Genomic DNA, 19,410 nt, shown 5'->3' on the forward strand with positions numbered 1-19,410 from the left:
AGTGTATCGGACCACAGTAAGAATGCGACACGCTGACAGCATGACTGAAAGCTTATATGTTTCATGCATTGCTTGTGTGTTTCTGTTGCCTTATATATGATACAATCAATTTATAATATTTATAGCTGACTAATCCCACACCCCCATGTATCTGGAACAGCAACGCCTCTCGTTTGTGGGTCAGGAAAAGAGCTATTCTCTGTTCTATTAGACCGGTGCTCGTGCTCAATCTTCAGCCAGCTAAAACTGGATGCGAGTATTTGTGCATTTTTCCCCACCGCAGCATCTACTGATAATTAAATCACACATGCATTGAGGAAGACATAAGAGATCCCCAAGGTCAGTCGCATTTCTCCAGCTCTCCTGCTCGCTTTTGAAATTCCTGATTGGATTATAGATTGCTTAGGACTCCATGAACTGGACTGCTGAGTCATCTTGGAACTGGATTGCTGGTACTTAAGGTCTTTCCCAGTTAGGCTGGTGATTGATTATGCTTCCTTCCGATTAGATCAAACCACGAACAGGTTGAGTTCGCCCCCCGGGGCCCCAAGCTTTTGTTGTGCGTTGAGCAATTGGTAATCATCTTTCAGTGACAAAGATTTTTGCTTTGAAAAAGTAACTGCTTTGATCACAGATGTAACCTGCAGCTCTTACCATAAAAGCACTCAGTAATATTCTAAACGACAGTATTGACATATAGTGTTTATGTCACACAAACAAAGGCTTTTATCGTGCTCCAGCAAGCCGGTTTTAAATGTCACCCGCTGCTGATGCTACGCCAAGGGGGTGAGGAAATGCCCCCCCCCCCCAAGGGATTCCAGAAACTCAGGATGATAGCCATGGTTATCACACAGCAGGGTGATGGACAAGTCTGGCAAACTACTGAGACACACAGTGTCAGCCACAGTATAGAAGAGCTGCTTACTTTCCTCCTTACCCAGAATGTGCTTCATTTAGCACTTTAAATCACTGAATAGTCTAAACATACCTGTATATAACATGTTTGTATGTGATGTTACATATTGTTGTTGATGCTGCTGTAATAAGACAATTTCCCTCTAAGGGATTAATAAAGTGCCTCTCTCTCTCTCTCTCTCTCTCTCTCTCTCTCTCTCTCTCTCTCTCTCTGTTAGGTTCTTGCTTTGTTGGATGATGTCCTGTAGCTCCTTCTCCCATACTGCTTACACTTGTAACTGGAGATTCATTGTAAGCTCAGTCTAGTTGCACCTCTGCCTACACCGACTCCTCGACGGCACATACTGTACGTTTGTGATGTGCTATTTGCCTCACTTGTACATCACTTTCAGCGAAAGCTTAAATGTAAATGCTAAACGTCTCATTAGCATCACAAGGAGACTCGCAGCCTGTTATGACAAACAGGGACCCACCCAGTCGTTTCACACCGCTTAATCACCTTAAATCAGCATCTGCAGCATTTCTACGTTTACAGGAAGTACAGTGCATCAGGAACAATGCTGCGTGTCGAGATTTTCAGCACTGTTAAAAAAAAACTAGGCTGAGCATCTCGCGGAACGTGCCGGACACTCACTGGCGTAGCGGGAGCCGCTGCCCTGCGTCTGAAACAAGCCTGCAAGACATTCTGCTGCAGCGATCTATAAAAATGTTTTTCTTTAAATGTATTATCATATTCCTGTAAATAAACATTTTAAAATTAGCCATACTATAATTCGTACAAAGCTATGATACGTATCTCTTCATTTTTAAGATTTTTTTGTTGCAGGGTGAACAGTATTTATTTGATCTTGATGAACAGAAACCAGAACGTTTTGAACTATCAGGATCTCAGTCGTCCTGCTGCCGTGTTGTGCAGAGAAGATCCTGCACTACATTTTTCTCGAACACCAACACTGCAGTGAAGTGCTTTTAAGGAATAAATAATGATCAAAAAAACAAAGCAGACTCATTTGAGCTGTATTCTCTGGAGGACGGCAGGAATTCCATGACAACATTTGTGACGTAGCCCTCTGCTCCACATGCAGAATCGGAGTGGAAACGAGAGGAAAATCAATGAAAGGCACATAATACTGGATAGATCTAAACTGCACTTTAGCTTGTGGGAGTGTAACTCCCCCCACTGTGTGCTCCTCCGCCTCCCACCTCACCTGCAACGCCGCTTCCGACTATGTCACCTTTCCCCGTCGCGTGCGCGGGGCCTGAGCTGAGAACGAGGGACCGTGCTGATACCGTAACTCGGTTCCTGGCTGCAGAGGTCTCCGGTCTTTCCCACGGAACCCACACGCGCGGCCAGTGAGTTCACACGTACTCCATCACCCCACACACCCACGCCTGGATCCAGTAATTCCCTCTGAATTACAGCTGTGCTTCAGCGACCCCCCCCCCGCGCTCTGCCTGCCCGTCTTGCCGTGCATTTAAAGGGTAGGATGTTATATTTTTGGAAAAAGGGAAGAAAATCGAAGCATTTCTGCCTTGTGTGATGTCGGATCTGTTTGGGCGGGTGGGAGGAAGGTCAGATGGCTCTCTGTGCTGACAGGTGGCTATAATAAAAAATTAATGGACACTCCAAGCAGAGTTTATTTTCCAGCGTCCCACCCTCTTCAGGCAGAAACTCTGTAAAGTGATATAAAAATAGCTGCTCGCTGCTTTCCGGGGACACATGCTCTGGGAGGACGGGGCTCAGACACTCTCAAGCTCACACATTCTTTCAGAATCGGGCCGAAAAGGTTGAACTGTTCTGCTTGTTCTGTTTTGCGGTAAAAAGAGTCAAAGCCTTCCTCCCTGCTTAGCTCTGGGTAAGAGTTACACAATGCATGCGGTATGATATCTAGAACCCTTATGCACTATGTAGCCATCTGTTGACTGCGAGGAACTAGCATTCTGTCCAAAGTGTCCCCAGGTCCTACATCTTCTGCACTCTGGGTTCCCTGCGACCCTGATCTGGAAAAGCAATTGTGGATCATGGATGGATGGATGGATGGATAGAAGGAAGGATGGAAAACAGAATTTTCAACAGGCACATATTTTCAAGAAAAAGCAGGGAAATCACTTGCGGATCACTGTTAACACCGGAACGTGCAGAACACTGTCCCTCAGTCGAAGGATTTGATACACGAGTGAATTGTGCAGAAAATATATAGATAATGGCATGCAGCCACTGCCAAGGCGCCTGTGCCACCGGGGGCGGAGCTAAATGGGGGCCAAGGCTGCCATTTGGCCCCCCTAGTAAGTACATGACCATTTCTGTTGTCACCCCACATCAAAATAATAACAAAATATAAATCATTTTATTTTCTCTCAATCAATATTTTCTGCTGACGCGAGTGCATGTAGCATGGAATACTATCTGAGCAGCACGGCCTTCCCACTGTAAAGCATACATTATTGATGAGGAATCGGGGATCGCGGCTCTAATATACTGACATTTCCAGGTTTTTGTGATGAGCGGGAGCACCTGACCGCACACCAGCTGAATTACTGAATTATTAATTTAATTATCAAGGTGTTCCTGCCCCCAGCGGGGGCTCATCTGACAGCCAGCATTGACATACGTGCGGCATGACTCCCTATAGCTACCAACAATCCACAGATCACATGGCTTCCCTCAAGACGGCAATGACCTCAAGCGAACAGCAGAAATAATGACCACTGATCAATCCCGCCTTGCTCTTGCACAGTTCTTCTCTCTGGTGCTGCCAATTAGCCGCCATCTGCGATACATGCCCACAGGCCTTTTCATGTTGTTTATATCCAACTGTCTGCGTCACTGCACCAACTGACACATAACTCATTAGCCAGATGGGAGCACATGAAATGGGACGACCTGAAAATGTCCACCTGAAAACATACCCACACTGTTAGGATGGACGTTACAAGCATGGAGAGTGAGCGGAAAAGAAGGGAATGATGTATGCAAGGTCAACTCATGAAGGCCATACGAGCTGATTAAGAGCCAGACAATAATCAGAAAACCAATCATCTGCTTCATGGGTTTATATTTCACAGCTGCCCCCCCCCCCGGCACCCTCCCTTAGCTCCTGAAACACTCCTCAGAAGAATAGACACACAATTTGGTAAAACAGGCAACAAGTTACCCTCTTCTGTTCTTTTTAATAGCCAATATAGTTGTGAAAATGGTACCACAAATATAAGCCGCCTAACCCTAACCCTGCTTGGGGACTCTCTGTTCGTCTCAGTTTCAGAGAATGATATTGTTTCCTTCCTCTGCTTCCTGTTTCAACGGAGCATAAAAATTTGGCAGCGTGCATGTCAATCCATTTGTCATTCGGCACCAACTCGCAAAGGAAACAATGGAAAGGAAACAAAGGGGTGCTGACCTCACTTAATTTTTAAATTAGAATGTAAATGACCTTAAATGCTTTTAAAGACCACTGGAACGCATCTCAGTTTGCACACCAGATGAGCTAAACGCCTACATTCATAAGAGAAAAACAAGCAAACAAAGAACTGACTGAATGAAATGCTTTATTTGCTATTTGCACGAACACATGGGAGAACTTCTCAGATAACCCATCCTCCCTCACTGGAGACATGAAGGAAGATGGGCTATCCCATCATGGGCAGGGACGGGCACCACTACAGCATCAAGGGGAGCATTGCGGTGCCATGACTCCACTGAGCTGGGGATTAGAATCAGCAACCCTCTGAACACAGACAGCAGCCTAACCCACTGAGCCATATGTGTTGCATAGTACTAGGGCTGCTCGATTATGGGAATCATAATTATGATTCTTTTAGTCATTGAGATGATTACAGTATTTAATACAATTATTCGGGGTGGCATAGTGGTGCAGTGGTTAGCACTGTTGCCTCACACCTCTGGGACCCGGGTTTGAGTCTCCACCTGGGTTACATGTGTGTGGAGTTTGCATGTTCTCCCCATGTCGTCGTGGGGTTTCCTCCGGGTACTCCGGTTTCCCCCCACAGTCCAAAAACATGCTGAGGCTAATTGGAGTTGCTAAATTGCCCGTAGGTGTGCATGTGTGAGTCAATGGTGTGTGAGTGTGCCCTGTGATGGGCTGGCCCCCCATCCTGGGTTGTTCCCTGCCTCGTGCCCATTACTTCTGGGATAGGCTCCGGACCCCAGTAGGATAAGCGGTTTGGAAAATGGAAGGATGGATTTCCTGGAATATAATTCAGCTGGATTTATAACACAGAACACCATTGCAAAACAAAAAAAGACACAATAGTTGTTCTATCTTAGTTATTTTGTTTTGATAATTGCTGGAAGCCAAAATCATAATTGGAATTAAAATTTGATTAATTGCCCTACATCGTTCTGACTTGTTAGCTAAGCACAAGATCCATATTCTTAAAGGTCAGACTGGGAAAGCATTGAAGGAAAGCTCTAGTAGGGAGAATGGGTACAAGATCCATCAGCATCTACTTACCAACCTCAAACACTACCAAACGATACTGACATATACTTATTGTTGGCAGAGTTGGGTAATCATGTCCAGAGGGTAAAGGTCCAGACCGGGATTTTGTTTCAACCAACCAGGTGAGTCCTCTGTGACTGTAACTCTTCATGGTTGGTTGAAACAAAATCTTGGTCTGAACTTTTACTCTCTGGACCTGAATTACCCAACTCTGATTGTTGATATGTGTTCCTCATATTGACATGTTACTTAAGTTGTTTCTATTAACTTATTAAGTGTAATGAATTTAAATGTATTACATGTTGGAAAATATTAATAATTAATATTAAGTACTTGCATTACTTGTTTTTAGAAGTTTTTGCATTTCTTTAAGGGCATAAATAAGTTTGAAGGTGACGTTATATTCTTGGTTTAAAATGTCCGAATGGGTAATGGCTTTGAGGGCAAAAGTCCCTAAACAGCCCGCTGTGGCTGTCATGCAGGATTCCAGGCAGCAGAGAAATGCTGACCTGTCAAGGAAGACAGCGTGTGATTTCTGTCCACCGGATCACATTATTAGACTGCAGGTCGGCAAAGGGGGCAGTGCAGGTTCACTGCCCCTTCCTGTGCACAGCTGAAAAGGGAGCCCGGGCTCCCTGGGGTGACAACAGCGGAAATACGTGTAAAAATACAGAAATGGGGACAGTTTGCCGTTCCACCGCAGCTCTGTTCTGGAAACATCTGGTTAATCTGGACTGACACAATGGTGGCTATTCTGATAAATAGTGCCTCAGGGTAGAGGAGCTCCGTTTTGGACGGAAAGTGATCCCAGTCCAAGGCATGATCGTTCACTCTCAGGAATCCTCCAGCTATTACAGATTTCTTTGGTAAAAATCACATGAAGCAGGACATGCTGCTATTTCCGGACTAAAACAGCCCCGATGCTGGATCTTAAGGCTTCTGTCGCGGGGGGGGCTCTGCTCAGAGGCTGTGCTGTGGTGCAGGCAGGTTGCACAAGGTAAACGGGGCATCAAATGACCACGAGTGGACAAAGTTGACTTTCTTGGTTTTTCACGGCACTGTCTGTCTGCTCAGGCGGGTAATTAATCACCCCCTTTGTCTCCTGTGCTCTCCTCAAGGCTGAGATACAGTACAGGCCAGTGCCACAGAATGCGAGACAGACGGCCGCAAAGTAGAGCGGACTAGAAAACAAACTCCAGCGCTCTCTAACACATCAAGAACAGACGCCTCACTATAACCACTGTCCGACCATGATCACACAGACGCCTCACTATAACCACTGCCCGACCATGATCACACACACGCCTCACTATAACCACTGCCCGACCATGATCACACACACACACGCCTCACTATAACCGCTGCCCGACCATGATCACACACACGCCTCACTATAACCACTGCCCGACCATGATCACACACACGCCTCACTATAACCACTGCCCGACCATGATCACACACACGCCTCACTATAACCACTGCCCGACCATGATCACACACACGCCTCACTATAACCACTGCCCGACCATGATCACACACACGCCTCACTATAACCACTGCCCGACCATGATCACACACACGCCTCACTATAACCACTGCCCGACCATAATCACACACACGCCTCACTATAACCACTGCCCGACCATGATCACACACGCGCCTCACTATAACCACTGCCCGACCATGATCACACACGCGCCTCACTATAACCACTGCCCGACCATGATCACACACGCGCCTCACTATAACCACTGCCCGACCATGATCACACACACGCCTCACTATAACCACTGCCCGACCATGATCACACACACGCCTCACTATAACCACTGCCCGACCATAATCACATACACGCCTCACTATAACCACTGCCCGACCATGATCACACACACGCCTCACTATAACCACTGCCCGACCATGATCACACACACGCCTCACTATAACCACTGCCCGACCATGATCACACACACGCCTCACTATAACCACTGTCCGACCATGATCACACACACGCCTCACTATAACCACTGTCCGACCATGATCACACACACGCCTCACTATAACCACTGCCCGACCATGATCACACACACGCCTCACTATAACCACTGCCCGACCATAATCACACACACGCCTCACTATAACCACTGCCCGACCATGATCACACACACACCTCACTATAACCACTGCCCGACCATGATCACACACACGCCTCACTATAACCACTGCCCGACCATGATCACACACACGCCTCACTATATCCACTGCCCGACCATGATCACACACACGCCTCACTATAACCACTGTCCGACCATGATCACACACACACGCCTCACTATAACCACTGCCCGACCATGATCACACACACGCCTCACTATAACCACTGCCCGACCATGATCACACACACGCCTCACTATAACCACTGCCCGACCATGATCACACACACGCCTCACTATAACCACTACCCGACCATGATCACACACACGCCTCACTATAACCACTGCCCGACCATGATCACACACACGCCTCACTATAACCACTGCCCGACCATGATCACACACACGCCTCACTATAACCACTGCCCGACCATGATCACACACACGCCTCACTATAACCACTGCCCGACCATGATCACACACACACCTCACTATAACCACTGTCCGACCATGATCACACACACGCCTCACTATAACCACTGCCCGACCATGATCACACAGACGCCTCACTATAACCACTGCCCGACCATGATCACACACACACCTCACTATAACCACTGTCCGACCATGATCACACAGACGCCTCACTATAACCACTGTCCGACCATGATCACACAGACGCCTCACTATAACCACTGCCCGACCATGATCACACACACGCCTCACTATAACCACTGCCCGACCATGATCACACACACGCCTCACTATAACCACTGTCCGACCATGATCACACACACGCCTCACTATAACCACTGCCCGACCATGATCACACACACACCTCACTATAACCACTGCCCGACCATGATCACACACACGCCTCACTATAACCACTGCCCGACCATGATCACACACACACACGCCTCACTATAACCACTGCCCGACCATGATCACACACACGCCTCACTATAACCACTGCCCGACCATGATCACACACACGCCTCACTATAACCACTGCCCGACCATGATCACACACACACCTCACTATAACCACTGCCCGACCATGATCACACACACGCCTCACCGTAATCATGCATGGCTAGTTTTATAGCTGTCCATTCACCTATTTTATAACAGTGAGAAGCAGATGATCTTAGGAAAACATCTACACAGGCTATAAAACCAGCCATCAACAAGACAACTCATGCAGGCATCAAAAAGACGTTTTAAACATCTATCAATTTTAACCTGATTTGTGAGATCTTCAAAAAGTCAGTAAAACCTTACATTCAGATTTTTTGGATTCAAAGAATTTCCTCTGGGTCACGTGACAAAGTTGGCCCCTCTGTCAGACTTTTCTTCAGACCTCGGTGTGGGGTTTCTGTTCATACAGCATGATGAAGTTCTATTTTGCCTACCCCATCTTGCTCTCTATGACACACACATAAGTGAGAGCCAGCTTGGCAGCGATGGGGAGCCGCCTTTAGCAGCACCCATGGAGCTGGGGGTTAAGGGCTTTGCTCAAGGACCCACAGATGTGACTATTCTGCCAAGATCTGGCACAAAACTAGCGGCCTTCCGATCACAGGCAGCCCACTGAGCCACTGAGGACATCCTTGGCTCCGGGGCTTTTGCTTTCACAGGCAGGTGGAGAGATGGGTCAATATTATTTTTACCATCGAAGTCAGATTTTGTGGGATGCTTTATTCTGACAAGCGCTTCCTAACAGTAACTGAAAAAAAAATGAAGTTTAAAAACCGCCAGCACATTACGCACTATCAAACGCACTTCACAATGGCTACTTAGTTCTGTAAGACAATCCACCTTGTAGCACGTTGGCCAAATACATGGTAAACAGCGGCTTCTAAAAGGTTTGATGTCACAGACTGTCATAGCAACCCAATAAGCTCCCTTAAAAAGGTGGGGGGTGGAGTGGAAACACAGGACGCCGTGTGCTTTCGACAAAAGTGACAAACGACAACGTTTTGAGTCGGGAGAAAACAAGATGGGGATCAGGAAGCGAGACGGCACCTTGAGGGAACAAAACCGGATCCGGCTGACGCCGGGGCTGCGGGCTGTCAGGCCGCTTCCATCAGAGCCTTCGTTATAGCCACACTGACGAGGCAGACGAGGCAGACGATCGTCTACACAGGAGTCAGCAGATGCCTGAATGCCTCTGTCCATTAGATTTTCTTCACCTCCGACCACAGGTATCCACTGTCCTAACCCAGTTAACTGGTTGGACTGCAGAGAACCTAAACCCATCTTGGCCCTGTAAGCTGAGAAGTCACCGATAGAGATAGAGGTCCAGTGACCCACTGTTGGCCCACGCTGCAGAGCCTGTCACCTGGTTGGCCCTTAAAGCCACACGCAAGTGTGCCTGGCTCCCGTTCAGGAAGTGAGGTGGTGGTGCAGAAAAAGGCTGACTGTTTACGTGCTGTTCCCTCAGGTCCTGCCACGCTACACAGAGTCACGCTCATTTCGCTGCCACACACTCCCATTACATCATTACAGTCCGTGACCAAGACTGACCCTCAAGGCCTCCTATAGAAAACCATAAAGTACATGAGCTGTAGAAGAGCCTGGCTTGACCAACTATAAAGGTTCATTCAGAGCCAAACAATGGTTATTTTTCTCTCTGGAATTCTTCACCTGCTGACAAAGCTATGAGATATTACTTAATGCTAAAATTGTCTTTTCTTTTTTCTTGATCGTGTCTTGAACTATTTTATGTTAACGATGAATAACAAAAGTGGTGTTTTCCCTGAAAGAAAACAAAGTCCCCTTTGAAGTACAGCCAACGGCAAATTATAATTGCATGGAAGCTAAAATAATTTCATTTCCTTTTAATAAAAGCTACTGTAAATAGTAATCGCTTACTTACATTGTGTACATAGAATGAGGTTAGTGACCCAGATGTGGTATCTGACAAATCAAAATGTGAACCTGAAGAGCTTCCACACTAGGTTAGAAGATGGATGGAAGAATGAACGGAAACAATTCTGTAAGCTGGGTGTGTATGGGCTTCTAGGGGCAAGAGTCAGGCGACAAAAACATCCATTCAATTCACATTTACCTTGCTACTACGTATTCTGTAACAGTACACAAATGTGTCCTGATCTGTTTGCTTACATTATTGATGTTTCGGGACACACAATGAAACGAATGAATACATTTCTTTACACTGGCAGAATCTGAATTCACAAGTAGATATTCAACACGGAAAATATTACGGTAATTTTGGCTGTGAGTTCATTAGGGTTGAAGTTACAGTCAGTCATTTTGGAGAATCGAGGTAGTTGTGGAAAATGCATCTAAAATGTTAACGCATTTGAGATGACATCATCCAAGCGTGTGTACAACCAGAGTACGGCAGAAAGAGCCTCTGCTCAGTCTCCCTGTAGCATTTAAGGAGGGTTTGTCAGGAAATTCAGACCGGACTGAAGCGATATAGTGTTTACTGCTAAATCACAGATTAGGAATGGGAGATACCGAAGGTTGTATCACGGAGGGGTGGTCAGTCGTTTCTTACATTTTTCACTCCTTTCTCTTTGTCCCTCCTAATGACCAGTGCTGCCTGTTAGTGGTTCATTTCCTGCTCCCTCTAAAAATATTTACATTCAGTTTATTATTTTAAAAAATATGCTATTTGAGCATTAGAATCAAAAATGAAAACATTCAGATTGACAGAATCGGTATTTCAGGACGGATTCACAGATCCCTCCTTCAGATACACAAGTATGAAACACAAGATTTAGCTCTGATGTAGCCCTATTTTTCAACTTTTATTTATTTTCCATATTTATATTTATTTTGTACAAATAAGCTTCTTTTGGGATTTGTTGTTCAGGCACGTTGACAGGCACATTGCCTCTGCTTTCCTGGTTCCTAATTGTGTTTGCAGGGGTGTAAATCTTTGGCCCCAAAATGATTCAGTTCAATAATAATCATTGAGGAAAAAGTTTGATTAATCAGAGATCTTTAATTTCTGGCATGATCTGATTCAATTAATTGGTTACTGGATTATTTCTATGACGTGAGTCGACACCCTGTTTAACTTCACTGAAAAAAATCACAAATATTACAAATATGAGAACTTAACTACAGAATGTTAGGGTGACCGTACTACCTGTTTTTCCTGGACGTTTCCTGTTTTGAGACCTAAAAAAGCCTGAATTGTTGAGGATTTCACTTTCCCTTCATCTTGACATTGGTTTTCTGCAGTCAGAATACTTTCTGTGTGCATGTTAGCGTTGCTTTGATACCTGCATACCATCCATAGTGTCTCCTTAAGGAGCATTTAGTCACCTAATTAGTTTCCTAATTAGGAAAAAATTACTTTTTATGCTACAATAGAAAAGTGTTTCCCCAAGTGCAAAGATAATCACCTCTCTATGATGCTACGTTTCAGAAATTCGCATGCCAGCACTCTTACATTGCACCTACCTGCAGCACGTTAATGTCACAGGATACAACCCAGAAGTAATATAGTAGTATATTTATATTCAAGGAGCATTTTGCCCTCAAAAATCTATTCTGACGTTACACACCAAAGTAACTGAATCGCCACCTTAATAACTGATTCGTCACAGGACATCTGTACACCCCTAGTTTGCATTTTCAATAATAATTAAAAAACAAAATTCAGTTTTCCCTGCTGTACCAAAATTGTAGCAAACTATGAATTTTGTGAACCCTAACACTCCAACTACTAGTCTTACGAAATTGGTTTCTCTCTGTCAGACAGGCCCAAGAGCATATGCCCAGACCGTGGTGCCCAGCCTTGTACTGAAACAGCGGTCCTTTTTCCGATACAGACACATGCAGGGGGGGACTGAGCTGCCCAGAGCCCCTGCCTCTTTCGCCTGTACAAATGGAAATGCCCCCTCCTTCTTCCGAGTGCCTATTTTGATAGCCGATGATCACACAAAATCTCCCAAAGGGGAATGCCCCTCAGCAAACTGTGAAAACTAACCCATGGGGACGCCCCCTCCCCCAATCATGAAAATTCACCCTGACCTGCAATAAACACAGGTTAGCCACAGCTCCCAATTTGAGCACCCTTCACTCGAAAAGTCTGTGCACGTCACTGCGCCACAGTTTTGTTAAAAGTATCTACTGTCCAAATGATTTTCTCCCATTCCCGTGCAGGGTTCTTTTTACAAGTTTTATTTGTTTAGTAGATACTTTCATCAAAAGTGACGTACTTTTTTTTTTTTTTTTTTTTAGAAAACAGGGTTGGACAGTCCCTGTAGCTATTGAAAGTTAGTGGCCTCGATCCCTCCACTGACCATGGGATTTGAACTGCCGACCTTCCGATCAAACGCCATATACACTGTATTGCCAAAATTATCCGGACACCTGCCTTTACATCCAACGCTTTGCACTGCATTTGATGTAAGGCTTGGATGCAGCTGTTCGGCCATGGAAATCCATTCCATGAAGTTCTCTACGCACTGGTCTTGAGCTACTCTGAAGGCCACACGAAGTTGGGAAGTCTGTAGTCTCCGGGAAGTCTCTGCAGACAGTTCACAACTTCTGAACGCTGTGCGCCTCACCATACGTTGTCCCTGCTCTGTGATTTTACATAACCTACCACTTCGTGGATGAGTTGCTGTTGTTCCCAAATGCATCCATTTTGTTAAAATATCATTAACAGTCGACTGTAGAATATTTAGTAGTGAGGTAATTTCACGAATGGACTTATTGCACAGGTGGCATCCTATCACAGTACCACGCTTGAATTCACCAGTCATTTGTCTTACCTTCTAAAATATTAAGAACTATCAAAAATACGATAAAGCTATAATCATCCTAATGAATGATGAGGTCATATTTTTTCATTCTTAGCAGCGTCCGGACTGTGTTATACACATACAGCTGAATAATATGTGTAAATCTTTCATCCACAGGTGGAGGCTAAAAAGATCAAAGGTATGTCGCGTATGCAGGCCGACTGCTACAATTCAGCGTTTCTTGCTGGTGCGCTGAAATTAAGCTGTAAGCTTTCAGTTTCTGAGGAAGTGCTGCTTCTCGTCATGCTCTTCTCAGGAAGCAGATGTGCTTTGAAGTTTTCTACTCTTGGTTCCCTGCTTCTGTTTTTGTTTTTATTATTGAGGCAATAAAACCTTCCAGGCCTTGACGCTTTGAAGAAGCATAATTTTCTTTTTTCTTTTTTTTTTTTAAGAGTGCTTCTCAATTTCCAGCTGAAGCGTGCAGTGAATAAGCCTCACTGAACCAAAGAGAGCAGCCATCAGGGATGATGAGTCACCGAGGCTCCGTTTCACTGCCTTTCTGGGCTCAATGCACTGAACATTTTTTATTTCCTCAATGGAGCACATTCAATTACCTGGCTGAATGCACAATAAAACACAGAATGCAATGCCAGGTGATTCCCCAGTATTGTCTCGTTAACCTGTCAAGAAAAACCACTGGGACGCCATCCATGTCACAATAAACAGACTCGATTTTGGGCCCTCTGACAAACATCAAGTCAGAGGAAAGCAAATAAATGAAAAAAATGTATTTGTCATTTATATGAATGATTGCAATTCACGAGGTTATACATTTGTCACAAAAATTGACAAAACAAATAATAAAACAAAACTTGTAGCCTTTACTTTATTATATTGTAGCCTTATTACTTATTAATATTTCATGCATGCCCAAGCTCACTTCTCCAGGCACTATGTTCAGGAGGTAATAAAGAAATCATTTTCCATTCATTTCCAAAATACATCGCACAACGGGCCAAAACTCAAATGTGGACGAAAAACCTACTGACATGTTAAATACTGAACTGTATAAAGTAAAAGTTAAAAATCTGCAATCTGAATAATGCTCTTCTTGCCACAAACAACGGAATTGATTTCTTAACCGCTTTCGCTATGTGCTGAATGGACTTGAATAAATTTCTGTGTTACTAGAGTTAGTATAGGTTATGAAATATTTCTGTAATTTAATTCATCATCATCATCATCATCATCATTCATTAAGAATTCCTCCCTGGGATCAATGAAGTTTATCTTGTCTCATCTTATCAATTTGTCTTTACTTATCTGTGTGTATGTTGGTATCACACCAATGTCCTTCTCCCATAATTGCCTCCAAGATTAGGTCAACTGATTATTTAAATAATTACCTATTAAGGCTACTTTTTACAGATGTCCTAATATCTGATATATATTAATATAATGATAGATAATACGCTGATTTTACAACAGTTAAATAATCATGATATAAGATGCATTTATATTGATAAGTTGATCAGATTGGCAGAGGTGGAAATTTCAGGTCCAGAAAGTACAAATCCAGACCAAGATTTTGTTTCAACTAACCAGATGAGTCCTCTGTGACTGTGACTCTTTATGCTCAACTGGTTGGTTGAAAGTAAATCATGGTCTGGATTTTTACTTTCTGGACCTGAAATTGCTAACTCTGCAGATTGAATGAGTCACTGCTAAAACTAAGATCCATAGGCAAAGTCTGTGTATATGTGTGGTCGGGTTGATGGCCAGTTTTTTCGCTGGTACTTTAGACTAGTGACATGGTGTATTGCAACAGCAATAAAGGGTTTCATCAATCAAAATCAATCAATCAAAGTCTGCAGGCTATTGCTCTTCTTTAGTTCCTTAATGGGCAAGTTACCCTCTGTTTTTTTACAATGGCAACATAAAAGCAAATCAGACCAACAGGGTCACACACACAAAAGATTCAAGCCACTATATTATATCCCACAGTAGTCTGAAAAAAAGTTGATCTTGCTTTAAAGGAATGCTCATTCTTAAAAATACATTTGCCAAAATAACACGCATACACATTTTGCGAGCCACAGTAGGAGTTTAATAAGGCGGAGACATCTATTCATCTAAGAGATCTGTACACACAGACAATGCTGCATTATTCACCACAGCCTTTTGCATGCACAACAGCCAACAATGACTGTCCTTTTCACAGTCAACTCCCTCCTCTGCATACCACACCCCCAGACAGGCAGCTGGTTATGAACCAAATTTACAGGGGTGCTTAGCATGATTGTATGGCGAGCACTCTGCAATCTCTGCATATCAATGAGATTGTTTCGTCAGGTAATTAGAGTGTTCCCAGAAAACTGCTTGAGAATTATTATCATTCTGCTTGCAAACCATTACACTATGTGCTGCTCCTATGATGCTTCCTGTGTCCAGCTGCCTTATAACAAACAAAACGGCCCCCTCCACTCCAAAAATGCTGCTTTTAAAAAATCCACTTCCCGAAACTTCTTACTACTGCTATAAAAAGCAGGTAAAATCAGAAAAAAATGCAACGACAACTCTTACTATGTATGTTGTCACAATCTATGATGATATGCTGACTAACTGATGTTTAAGTGTTTGCTGTTTGCACATACAGCCAAAGAGGCCGGGGGGTGTTATAAGGAGAATCTTACAAAAACATATGTATTTACAGAGTAACAACTGACAGAATTTCTGACACATTAAGTGAAAAGAATCGCCATCCCAAGGCTGATTATCTAACTAGTTTTTCTCCTCCAGTCTGTGTCCATGGAAACAGTAGTTGGAGAGAAATCTAGTCTTTCTCCAAGTTATTGGCGCTAATTGGTGGTTTCGCTGCTTGTCACTGAAGTTCAGTAAAAGTCTGGATAACTTGGGCAGCTGTGGTTCAAGGGTCAGTATCGGCCCCTGAAAATTAAAATTAAGCAAGAACATAACTGGAAACGGAGAAATTGAGGTGCATAATGCAATATAAGCAGTATTACGTAACTACAAATATCGTAAGGGTGGGATATTCAATAAGGGGCATGATTTTAAATGATAACTGGCCTTCCATTGCCAACAACTGCTGTCCTAAAATAGTAAAAAAAAATAAAAAGGTAATTATTTTTACAATTAAAGATTTCATATATTCTATTTCCATAACATCTTATCTGGCATACATACTACATGTAACTACTGAGCACGGTGATTGCACATTTCAGTGTTAAATATATTCTCTTCATACCTTAGATAAATCTTATATGATAAAGTATCTCATGTAAAGAGGTTTATTGAGAATAGTCAAGAAGCAGAAAGTCTTTTTATGGCCCAAATATTCTTACCCTGTTCTTGCCTTTGCTGTGTCCGGGTACCTTCTGTTTTGCTATAACACTTTTTCCAGTGGTGCGGTACAATCTGAAATATCTAGCCTCACCGTTCGATGCACCATCTTGTAAGACCAGCAAACTACAAATCTGTTTTCATGGTTATCAGTCATAGCTCCTCACAACACACCACAGATGATATTAATTATGTAACATGCCAGGAGAATACCGGCATTCTCTGGCAACTGCTATTTCCATTAGTCAGCTTTTCAGGACATATGTATCTATGAAGATGGGCTTTACTAATCCACTGTACATCTTTGTGTGGGTTATCTGGGAAAATAACCAGATTTGTTCTTAAAATGGAACTTTGGGACTCTGCACTCTGCAGGAACACACACCTACTCTCAGGAAATCTGTAAGGAGACAACAGCCAGCCCTAGAATCAAAACACCCGCCTATTCATAACATGCCATTCATCATTGCGTAATATACGCAGTACACTGGATGTCAGTGGACAGATACGAAATGATTTTGAATGTAAATCTGGAACATTTGTTTTGTATTGCTTATACTAAATATCGACCTAATATAGGACAAATCCCATTTCCACAATCAGTTACCATGGAGACAAGTAATGATGTAAATGGAACTATCTAGCCAGCCAGTGAATATTACTATGTCTTATTTCCTATAAAATATGATATGGAATAAACACATCTTCCTAAGTTATTGTTTAGACTTACATGAGGGAAAGACTGTATTACTATCACGGGCTCAATATATTTGTTTTTTCGTCCTGCGCAGACCAAAATATCCCTAATTATAAATGTTAACTGATCCATTAAATTACTGTACCACGTACCACCATGTACTCGTTCTATATTTATCCAGAAAAGGGAAAGTCTCTCTTTTGCAGCATCAGATACTTTAATCAGGGTGTAATTAATTAGCTGCAAAGCAGGGGATCTGTTTCGAGGTTGCCGAGGTGCCGATTTAATTGCAAATGCACCGTCGCTGCCGTAGTACTTGGCTAACGAGCCCGTTGCACAGTGAGGACGGTAAACGGTACCATTAGAGAGCCGTGCCTCGTGCATTAATGTCAAAGTCAAGGCGGCATTGCCTGGATTCTCCTAACCCATATTTACAGCAACTTCTTCATCCTTATTAATACAACGCCTTACCCTTCAGCTATGTTTTACACTTACATACAGTTAAATATCTGCCAGTTTACACACAAAGCAACTGAAGAAAAATAAATTCATAACATATAAACTGACAGCGCGAACAAGTTTGCCAGCCCAGTGTGCATCACCCAGCCACTGTACAACACCGTTCGATGACTACGATAAATCATAATGGTAAAACAGTCCGAAGATAGCCCTATTATTAATTATGTATTAATTAGTTAAGGTAGATATCGGCAGGTAGCTTCCACAGCTCGCGAGCGCCGTCCGCGAGCCACTGACAGTTGCTAAGTAACCGGTCGCTGCCCGCGCGGCCAGTTTGATGTAACTCAGTTCAATGCCGATTAGGGAACAAACTTAGGATGTCAACCCGGCAGCTGTCAAACAGAAATATAGCCAAAAGTTCAGTTACCTAGCCTGTAGGAGGCTACCTCTGATTGGGTATTTTTTCCGGAATGTCCGCTTCCGTCCTGTTCTCTGGAAGTGTCAGTCCCGTTAGGATAAAAACGCTTCTGTTCAATATAAAAGGGCTACTGTAATTCAGTTTACTGCGTCTCCAGATACAATGAAAAGCACTGACTGCAAAACCAACTGGACAGCTGCGAAAAAATCAAATAATGCCCTTTTGGAAGACTTTTGAATGTTCAGCTTCTGTGCCTTGCCAATGTGTCAAAAGTGCGCGCTGTACTCGACGTCTTCGAGTTTACTTTCATAAATTGTAGTCCTCCACTTTACAAGAAATGTGCATGAAAGCCAATGGAACAGCATAAGAGCGCTTTCAGAAGGGGCGGAGAAAAAGCTGATTGACATGCGAAATAGCCAATCATTGCAGAATGCCGATTTGGACGTGGCTCTTTTGGGTGTTGCAGGCGGGGCTGGGGGGTGCTAAACAGTTTCTTTTCCGTGACGTGACAGTCACTTGGTACACCAACACGCCAAGTTGACGTCGGGTACTATATTGATTGTTTTACATATACGTTATTATTTAAAATAATTATTATATTCATTGACATACATAGTTAGGTTACAGATAACTAGGTATTAACCGCTGTGTTTTTCCATCCGTTCTCAAATCGCTACCCTGAAGAACGTGTGCGACAATTAAGTTGCATGAAATCGTATTGATGGTGAGACCCAGATTAATTTATTTTAAAATTTTCTATAACCATCCCTTTACAAAACGGTCCCAGGAAAGATCAGAAACAAGCCCCAACATAATTTTTATGCTGAAGAAGTAGTTATGGGAAGAACCATTAGAGTGAATTATGACGGCGTTAAATGAGATTTGGTGAGCACAAAATTGATTCAGACTTCTGTTTTAGTGTTGAATGTTCTGGCATTTTTCCTGACAAAGTGCAGGGTGGCATGAAATGGAATAACAGAATAAATGATGCTTGGATTGTAACTCATAGTACGCATACATCTATAATATTTCTGGTTCTTCTACTGTTACTCCCCACCATGCCGTTGTATTTTTTGTATCAATATTATTATTGTTTATTGTAGGTAAATGTACTAAATTTAATCAATAAATATTAATATAAAACTGGAGGACTACTTGACATACTGTGAAAATTGTTTGGTAAATCCAGAGAGTATCTTCAGCTTCCAGTATTCGGCAA

At 43.3% G+C, this 19,410-nt stretch overlaps 1 protein-coding gene across 5 annotated transcripts in view; it reads right to left on the minus strand.

Moving 5' to 3' along the window:
• The window catches only part of osbpl3b (oxysterol binding protein-like 3b), a 41,828-nt gene extending 23,300 nt beyond the window's left edge, over positions 1–18,528 (minus strand). For 4 of the 5 annotated variants that reach the window (XM_049026030.1, XM_049026032.1, XM_049026028.1 and 1 more), the window contains exon 1: positions 18,201–18,528. The gene's annotated coding sequence lies outside the window, so the exon portion shown is untranslated. The other variant, XM_049026031.1, reaches the window with a different exon arrangement.
• Positions 18,529–19,410: the final 882 nt, after the last annotated feature.

The sequence above is a fragment of the Brienomyrus brachyistius genome, chromosome 9 (assembly GCF_023856365.1).
Source record: "Brienomyrus brachyistius isolate T26 chromosome 9, BBRACH_0.4, whole genome shotgun sequence".
NCBI classification, from domain to species: Eukaryota; Metazoa; Chordata; class Actinopteri; order Osteoglossiformes; family Mormyridae; genus Brienomyrus; species Brienomyrus brachyistius.